At 38.0% G+C, this 9,556-nt stretch overlaps 1 protein-coding gene across 1 annotated transcript in view; it reads right to left on the bottom strand.

Annotated features, from left to right (window-relative positions):
* The window catches only part of PAPPA (pappalysin 1), a 1,503,354-nt gene that overhangs the window by 181,631 nt on the left and 1,312,167 nt on the right, over positions 1-9,556 (bottom strand). The gene's annotated exons all lie outside the window — the stretch shown is intronic.

Consider the following 9,556-nt stretch of genomic DNA (forward strand, 5'->3'; position numbering starts at 1 on the left):
CCTTTTCCATCAGTGTCCATTGGTGACATAGCCCCTGGGGAGAGACATGCTCTCATCTTAGAACAAGGTATAAGGTTACTGGGAGCCTTCTGTGGATAATACCACCCCCCTCATAACAAGCTCCCACCTTTCTTTCTTTCTTTTTTGATCTCCAATAAGCACTAACATGGCTTAAGTTTCTTGGGCCACGTCTGCCTGAGGGGCCACCTCAGAGTCTTGGATCTTCATATAACTTTAAATGGGACAGTGTAAGACTATCATGCCACAGGGCAATAGAAGGAAACACTCAATTGTACTCCCAAATAAATCCCTTGCAGACCACTTCAAGGCAGCTGCTCACACTGAGAGCAACAGTCAGAGCCCTGGAGTGATTCCCCACTCTGAGACCATGATTCACAACACACCACCACCGATGACCCCCTCGGCAGCTCTGGATGGAACAACGGCTTCAGCTATAGTTGACACTCTAACAGAAAGAATAAAAAATCTTGAGGAAACTCTTACCAAGACAATCTGAGGAACGTAAGCAAGAAGATCTTGCTATAGAACAAGCTAATTTGCTTACCCACTCACAGCATATAGTGAATCACGTGGATATTATTGAGGCTAAAGAAGCAGATCTTGAAGACCGCTCGAGATGGAACAATCTCAGGTTCTGAGGCATATCGGAAGATGTATCGCCCAGTGAACTAGGAGATTTCATTCTAGGGTATTGTAAACACCTCAAACCATCTAAGAATCAATCTGAATCACTTATCGACAGAGCGCACAGACTCCCAAGAGGACGGAATGTTTCAGCCGACAAACCGAGAGATACAATTGTTCGTTTCCACTACTTTACATATAAAGAGCAAATACTGAAAGCAGCCTTTAACACCTCCTCCCTGCCTGAAGGGGTCAAACACATACAGGTCTTCCCCGACCTCTCACAATATACAGGTAGCCCTCAGTTTACGCCGGGGGTTAGGTTCCAGGAGGAATGGTTGTAAATTGAAACCCAGTTTATAATGTAAGTCAATGGGAAGTGAGGGAGTTAGGTTCCAGTAAGCTCTCAAAATTGTCATAAGTAACACCTACAGCTAGGGAATGGGATCCTCTTCCACAGAGATCACAGACCCCGAATGCTAAGCATCAAAATCAGGACTTTGATTCTGTTCTGGACTGAGATAATGTGGACTTAGCTATGTTTTCTACCTATAACGAAGACCTGAGAACAATGTGGACTTAGCTATGTAACTACCAATAACGAAGACCTGAGAACGCCAAATAGTAATGTATATTTCTATTTCATTCTAATGTTTTCCTATTCTGGTTGTTATCCTGTATATTTGTTATGAGTTACCTGCTATCTAACCACGACAGGGGGAGATCCACTAGGGCCCACTTGAGTCCTCTAGAGGCGGGGTGTACCCCCAGGTGATTCTATACTTCCAGAAGGGGCTATACTACAGTAGTAAATTTCTTGCACTTGGTAATATGAGGAGGATTACGCTAGTACCTAACAAATGACATAGCCTGAGTCCTATTCTCAACCTAAATTGACAGTACCTAGATGTATTTGACTTTCCTGAGATGATACCCTATACATATTTGAGACAGGAGGGTATAGAACATTGAAGTGTATTTTTATTACATTGCATTATTCCTTTACTCTAATGGTTTGACCTATTTTCTTATTTAGGGATGCTTCTACACTGTCACTATGAATTCAACTCTCATTCTACCTAACATAGTACAGAAACTTCAAGATACGCCCTCACTAGACCCCGGATTAGAACCGGAGTTTTAGACACAATAGGACAACTGTCCACCCATTCATTTAGTCTAAGACGTCTCAAATTGCTACTTACCACAGAAGCCCTACTTAGGACACACTACCCCCTACCATCGTAGACTATGTACGACCTGGACCTAGGTCGACTTCCCGAGATGATCAGTTATACAAATTCTTACTGGCCCATAGTACACGCCCCTAATCTTAAGTATCCCCCTAACAGAATATCTTTACTCAGGGTGATAGCAATGCTCTATAGACTCATAATCTAGGACACGTAGAAGAGCTGACATATGTCTCCTTAGATAACTAGTTTTAGCCTATTATAGGACACCCATATAGTTTCAGATATTATATTACTTTGTACTGTTTTGTGGGGACATGTTTCTTTAGTATGTTTGTTTATTCATAATTAACTAGTGTATTGTTATTGCTACTTGATGGTGATATGTTTTATCTGTTTTCTTCATGCGCTTTGATACCCCAAGGTTATAACTCAAGACAAATAGTATGGGAAATATCCCCAACCCCCCCCCCCCCAATTGTCAAAATACGTTCCCTAATACTCATAATAACTCCATGAGACGACACACATCTTTTCTAGCTTAATTATTAAATATTGGCCCCTCGGGGGGATAGGCCCCCATGTTCCACATTGCTGTCACTCTATTATCCCTTTAAGGGATATTATCACACTCCTTTTATTGTATATACTGAGTCCAAACTCACACAGCCTTAAAAGGTCCCCCCCCTTTTTCACTTCATCCCCTTTGTCCCCCCTATTGTTTCGCATAAACGACCCGTATGACAGTTGCCCTGAATACCTTACCCCAATTCTGCACACCTTTGAGCTTACTTCGTAAGCAGTGGAAAATATATTCTATGGAAATTTATCTATGTGTTTCATGTATGTCTGAATGTTCCATTGTCCATTTGTTTTACAACTTGAGGTGGTCTTGACTTGACTTGTACACGGGTACTGACTGCGATACACTTTTGGTAACATAGTTGTTCCAGATCCCCTGCCTCCTCTCCAACCCTAACCTTAGCCCCACCTACCCCTTTCACCCTCAAGCCTGCATCTCCAGTTCCCTCCCACTCTTCAACCTTCTCCTAGATCCCCCCCCCCTTTTTTTTCTCCTCTATCTTGTTCGGAGGAATTACAATTATGGCATACTCTCCACCTATTACCCTCACCACTTTGAACACTAGGGGGCTAAACTCCCCGACAAAGAGGAGCTTATTGGTGAAATACCTGCTAACGCAAAAAACTGATATAGGATTTCTGCAAGAGACCCATTGGGTGGATGGTGATGAGCTGAGACTAAAATCTCCACTCTTCCCAATTGTATATACGGCCTCCTATGTTGGTAAAAGCAGAGGGGTTGCTATACTGGTCAGTCAAAATCTCTCTTCCCAATGCTTACATGTTGAAGAAGATGTAGAGGGGAGATATTTGATGCTAGTGTGTAAATTGAATAACTGTTTACACTGGTTAATATTTATGCTCCCAACCAAAGTCAATTGAAATTTCTTAGGAAAACATTAGATCTGGTTGACAAAATAAAACAGGGAACCCTCCTTATGGGAGGAGATTTCAATTTGATATGGGATCCAGATCTGGACAAGAAGTTCTCCAAACCGGACTCTGGCGATGCATATATTAATTAATCTGCCCCAAAATTTCGGGACTTGGTGTATCAGTATCAACTCTTTGACATTTGGCGTTCTTTACACCCCTCAGACAAAGATTATTCGTATTTATCCCCAACCCATATATCTTATTCCCGCATAGACTATTTCTTCACTGACTCCTGGACTCTAAATAACATTTGTATTGCTAAAATATCCTCTTGTCCTTGGTCAGATCATGATGCGGTTACTATTACTTTACCAGGGAATATGTCGCTATCCTCCAGACCCGGGTGGAAATTCCTCAAAACCTTCTGGGCTGACCCTTTATTTCTTGGGTCTTTACAAGAGACAACCATTGATTTCCTCCGGAACAATCCAGAGGGATCTACTTCCCATCAAACCAGATGGGCAGCATTCAAGGCCTACATTCGAGGGTTCTGCATTAGTAAACTAGCAAAGATTAAGGGATAGGGGAGCACCTCTAGGCAAACTGATATGTGACCTCAGGGAACCGGATAGGTTAAATAAAACTAACCCTACACAGACTAACTCAGACAAATTGTTCAGTCTCAAGGACCTTATCAAGGAAAGAAAAAATGAAAGAGTTCAGGAGGGGGCAATGAGATAACAACTTGTACTCAAAAAGCAATAAGGCAGATGCGCTTTTAGCAAAAAAATGAAGGCAGCGGGCAGCGACGGCAAGAATTCCCACATTATCTTGCAAGGGACAGACAGCATATACTCCGGCAGACATTGTGGCGATGTTCACAAAATATTATTCAAAGCTGTACAATATTGCGGAAAACAAACATCTTGAGGCAATATCACCTCAGGACATCAAGCATTTTCTAACAGCCTTGAACTTACCACAGTTATCAGAGGAGTGTAGGGAGACGTTGATACAACCGTTTTCCTTAGAAGAGGTTGGGGGAGTCCTGAAGCAAATTCAAAATAATAAGGCCCCTGGTCCGGATGGATTTACGGGGACATTCTATAAGAAACTTAAACCGCAAATAGTCACAATACTAAGCAATCTTTTTAACGAGATCCGAGAAACAGGGACAATGCGTAGAGAGTTCCTGGATGCCACTATTATTCCCATACCTAAACCTGGAAAAGATCAAACTGATTGTGGTAATTACCGACCCATATCCCTTATTAGTTTGGACACTAAATTGTATTCAAAGTTTATAGCCAATAGGATTGGCCACTTGCTACCTACGATCATACATTATGATCAAGTTGGCTTCACGTTGGGAAGACAGGGTCCAGATAATACCAGAAGGTTGATTTCTGTATTTGCGGAGGCACAACATCTGAATATCCTTATGGTGGCCCTGTCGTTGGATGCTGAAAAAGCCTTCGACAGGGTCAGGTGGGAGTACATCTGGGAGGTTCTTCAAACTTTTGGGTTTCCCGAACCCTTTATCCTAGCAATTCAAACCCTATATTCGGTTCCGTATGCGAGAGTTAAGGGAATGGGATTCTGTTCTCCAGAATTCCCAATCCGTAATGGGACTAGACAGGGTTGCCCACTTTCACCGCTCATTTGTGCGCTAGCAATGGAGCCCTTTGCTCAAAAGATTAGACAATCTGATCAGATTATTGGGGTCCCTCTCTTAAGTCACTCGGAGAAAATAGGTTTTTTTGCGGATGATGTGACCTTGCTCCTGACGGAACCGATGACCTCCATTCCAGCAGCTTTTGACGTGATTCGCTCGTTTGGGGCCATTAGCTACTATAAAACTAATTACAAAAAGACAGAAGGGTATCCTATCCAGATTGAACAATCTATGTTATAATGGGGCCCATTTATCAAGCTCCGGATGGAGCTTGAGGGCCCATGTTTCTAGCGAGCCTGCAGGCTCGCCAGAAACACAAGTTATGAAGCAGCGGTCTAAAGACCGCTGCTCCATAACCATGTCCGTCTGCTCTGAGCAGGCGGACAGACATCGCCACAAATCAACCTGATCGAGTACGATTGGGTTGATTGACACCTCCCTGCTGGCGGCCGATTGGGCGCGAATCTGCAGGGGGCGACGTTGCACCAGCAGCTCACAAGAGTTGCTGGTGCAATGCTGAATATGTAAAGTGTATTGCTCTCCGCATTCAGCAAGGTCTGTCGGACCTGATCCGCACTGTCGGATCAGGTCCAACAGACCATTGTTAAATAGGCCCCTAAGTCCACCTTTCCGTTTCCCTGGTCAACTCAGCATCTGAAGCACTTAGGTATTTACCTTAGTGCCAAACCGGACCAGTTAATCCGGGAAAATTATGACTTATTAATCTCTGATCTCAAGCAATTCTTGGCAAAATGGGACTTTAAAGAACTATCCTGATTAGGGAGGGTTGCTTCAGTTAAAATGTCCTTAATTCCGAAGGTGCTATATCTGTTTCGCTGCATCCCGCTCAATATTCCACACCATACTCTGTTTCATATACACACATTATTTTCTGATTACATATGGCAAAACAAGGTGCATAGAATCGCCTACAATATGTTGCAGAGATCATTTTCAAGTGGAGGGATAGCGGCTTCCAACATTCTTACCTACTATGAAGCAGCTAGGTTATCACATATTACTGCATGGGGTCTAAAAGTGGATAAACTGGGCTGGTACCTATAGGAGGCGTCCGGGATACCGGAGGATTTAGGTCTTTCAAACTTAATATGGGTTCCCAATACAGGGAAACTTATGCATCACCTCCATAATATTATAGTCCAACACAATCTCTTAATACGGCAATCCTTGAGAAGTAGACTATTAATTGCCCCCCATCCATCGCCCGTACATCATACTGCGGGTCTGTATAAAACTATATTAACACAACTGTCTAATTTTTAAGCAGCAGAAGACATTTTTAGAATTAAGTAAAATAAAACCACAAACTGTTTGAAAAGAGGTAGAACTTGAAAGAAGTAGACTATCACTGTTAACATTCTGTTATTCACTCTTTTAGAAACTTTGCATTGAAATGCAAAAAAAATGTCAAAATGGCCACATGCTCCTGGCTGAGGCTGGCTCTCTTTTTGAAAGCTATGTTTTCTGCAGCAGTAAAGAGGCGTTCAGATGGTGTTGAGGTGCCTGAGTTGCATAAGTATTAGGGTTTTGCCAATTTCGCCAATGTAGGATATTTATCTTTGTTAGCTCTTAACCAATGTAAGGGGCCTCTCAACAAAGTAAGCCTGGACTTGATTCTAACATAAAAAATATCTTGAATTTCTATATGCAATGGTAAATAACCAGCTATAAGGTTAGGGATAACATATCTAGTCCACTCTTAAAATGACAGATATATACTTATAGGAGATTGAATCTGGTACATTTTACAATTAATTAATATATATATATATATATATAAAAAAAACAGTTAAAAAAAGTCAAAAGTGCTAAAGACTATACATCAATAACAGGACAAAGCCTTACACATTTATCTATACAGTACATATAATCAGCTAAAGCAAGTGATTCACTAATAATTGTGCTAACAGATAATAGTGCACATCAGTTCAAATAAAAACTCCCAATCAATTTAGGGCTAAGTGTAAATTATTAGCTTGGCACTATATCATACAAAGCACAGTCCCAAATCACATGATTTAATATAAAGAATCCAAATGATGATTCCTATTTTATTTCTGGGTTGCACATAAGCCAGGAGTAGTTGTAAGTAAACATCTGTAGAGGTCCTTTAGGCTAAGGGCATAACTATAAAACACAATACCATGTGCAGGACCTCATTGGAGTGAAGCAGTTGGTGCTGTGCACAGACCAACTAATTGCACACCATATAATCAATTATGAGATTTGTTGACAATTATTTTAATAATTGATTATTATTGATTATTTTGATTAGTTGTTGCAGCTCTACATAAATATATTTGTATATAGTCATATACATATATTTACAGGGAACACACAGTCCCCGTAAACAGCTATGTAAAGGCACATTTTAGCGCCTTTTTTTTCTTCTAACACCCCACACCCTTTAACCCCTAAAAACTATGTTGTACAGTTTTTGTTGAAAAACAAAGGATGCTACAATTTTTTTTTTTCTTATTTTTTTTTTTATTTTTTCAGAAAGGCACTACACATTTTATTTTGTCTGCAATTGGGGAACATTTTAAAAATTAACCAGAGGTCTGACCTCTGGTTACTTTTTTGACCGCTAATTGCTATTGCAAGCTTGTGGTTGCAATAACCAGCCACTTGTAATGGCTGGTTATTTATCATGCGCCCGTAAACGGGTGCACAATAAATTAGCGTCCCACTTGTAATCTAGCCTATAATGTACACCAAGCATAATAAAATGATATAATGTACACCAAGCATAATAAAATGATATAATGTACACCAAGCATAATAAAATGATATAATGTACACCAAGCATAATAAAATGATATAATGTGCACCAAGCATAATAAAATCATATAATGTACACCAAGCATAATACAATTACATAATGTTCACCAAGTATAATACGATTATATAATGTGCACCAAGCATAATAAAATTATATAATGTGTACCAAGCATAATAGAATTATATAATGTACACCAAGCATAATACAATTATATAAAGTGCACCAAGCATAATAAAATGATATAATGTGCACCAAGCATAATAAAATCATATAATGTACACCAAGTATAATACAATTATATAATGTGCACCAAGCATAATAAAATGATATAATGTGCACCAAGCATAATAAAATCATATAATGTACACCAAGTATAATACAATTATATAATGTACACCAAGCATAATACAATTACATAATGTTCACCAAGTATAATACGATTATATAATGTGCACCAAGCATAATAAAATTATATAATGTTCACCAAGTATAATAAAATTATATAATGTACACCAAGCATAATAAAATTATATTATGTACACCAAGCATAATAAAATGATATAATGTGCACCAAGCATAATAAAATGATATAATGTGCACCAAGCATAATAAAATGATATAATGTGCACCAAGCATAATAAAATCATATAATGTACACCAAGTATAATACAATTATATAATGTGCACCAAGTATAATAAAATTATATAATGTACACCAAGCATAATAAAATTATATAATGTGCACCAAGCATAATAGAATTATATAATGTACACCAAGCATAATAAAATTATATAATGTACACCAAGCATAATACAATTATATAATGTGCACCAAGCATAATACAATTATATAATGTGCACCAAGTATAATAAAATTATATAATGTGCACCAATTATAATAGAATTATATAATGTACACCAAGCATAATAGAATTATATAATGTACACCAAGCATAATAAAATAATATAATGTACACCAAGCATAATAAAATTATATAATGTGCACCAAGCATAATAAAATTATATAATGTGCACCAAGCATAATAACATTATATAATGTACACCAAGCATAATAAAATTATATAATGTGCACCAAGCATAATAAAATTATATAATGTGCACCAAGCATAATAACATTATATAATGTACACCAAGCATAATAAAATTATATAATGTGCACCAAGCATAATAAAATTATATAATGTGCACCAAGCATAATACAATTATATAATGTGCACCAAGCATAATAAAATTATATAATGTGCACCAAGCATAATAACATTATATAATGTACACCAAGCATAATAAAATTATATAATGTGCACCAAGCATAATAAAATTATATAATGTGCACCAAGCATAATACAATTATATAATGTGCACCAAGCATAATACAATTATATAATGTGCACCAAGCATAATACAATTATATAATGTACACCAAGTATAATAAAATTATATAATGTGCACCAAGCATAATAAAATTATATAATGTACACCAAGCATAATACAATTATATAATGCGCACCAAGCATAATAAAATTATATAATGTGCACCAAGCATAATACAATTATATAATGTGTACCAAGCATAATACAATTATATAATGTGCACCAAGCATAAAAGCATAATAAAAATATATAATGTGCACCAAGTATAATAAATAATCTTCCCTTATACCATGCTCCTCTGTATAACCAGAGTTCACTCTATTGATTAGCTAACTGCATTGAGCAGTTAATTGTTGTCTTAAAGGGCCAGACACCAATATTCTAAAAAAG

This window comes from Bombina bombina, chromosome 12, assembly GCF_027579735.1.
Source record: "Bombina bombina isolate aBomBom1 chromosome 12, aBomBom1.pri, whole genome shotgun sequence".
Classification (NCBI taxonomy): domain Eukaryota; kingdom Metazoa; phylum Chordata; class Amphibia; order Anura; family Bombinatoridae; genus Bombina; species Bombina bombina.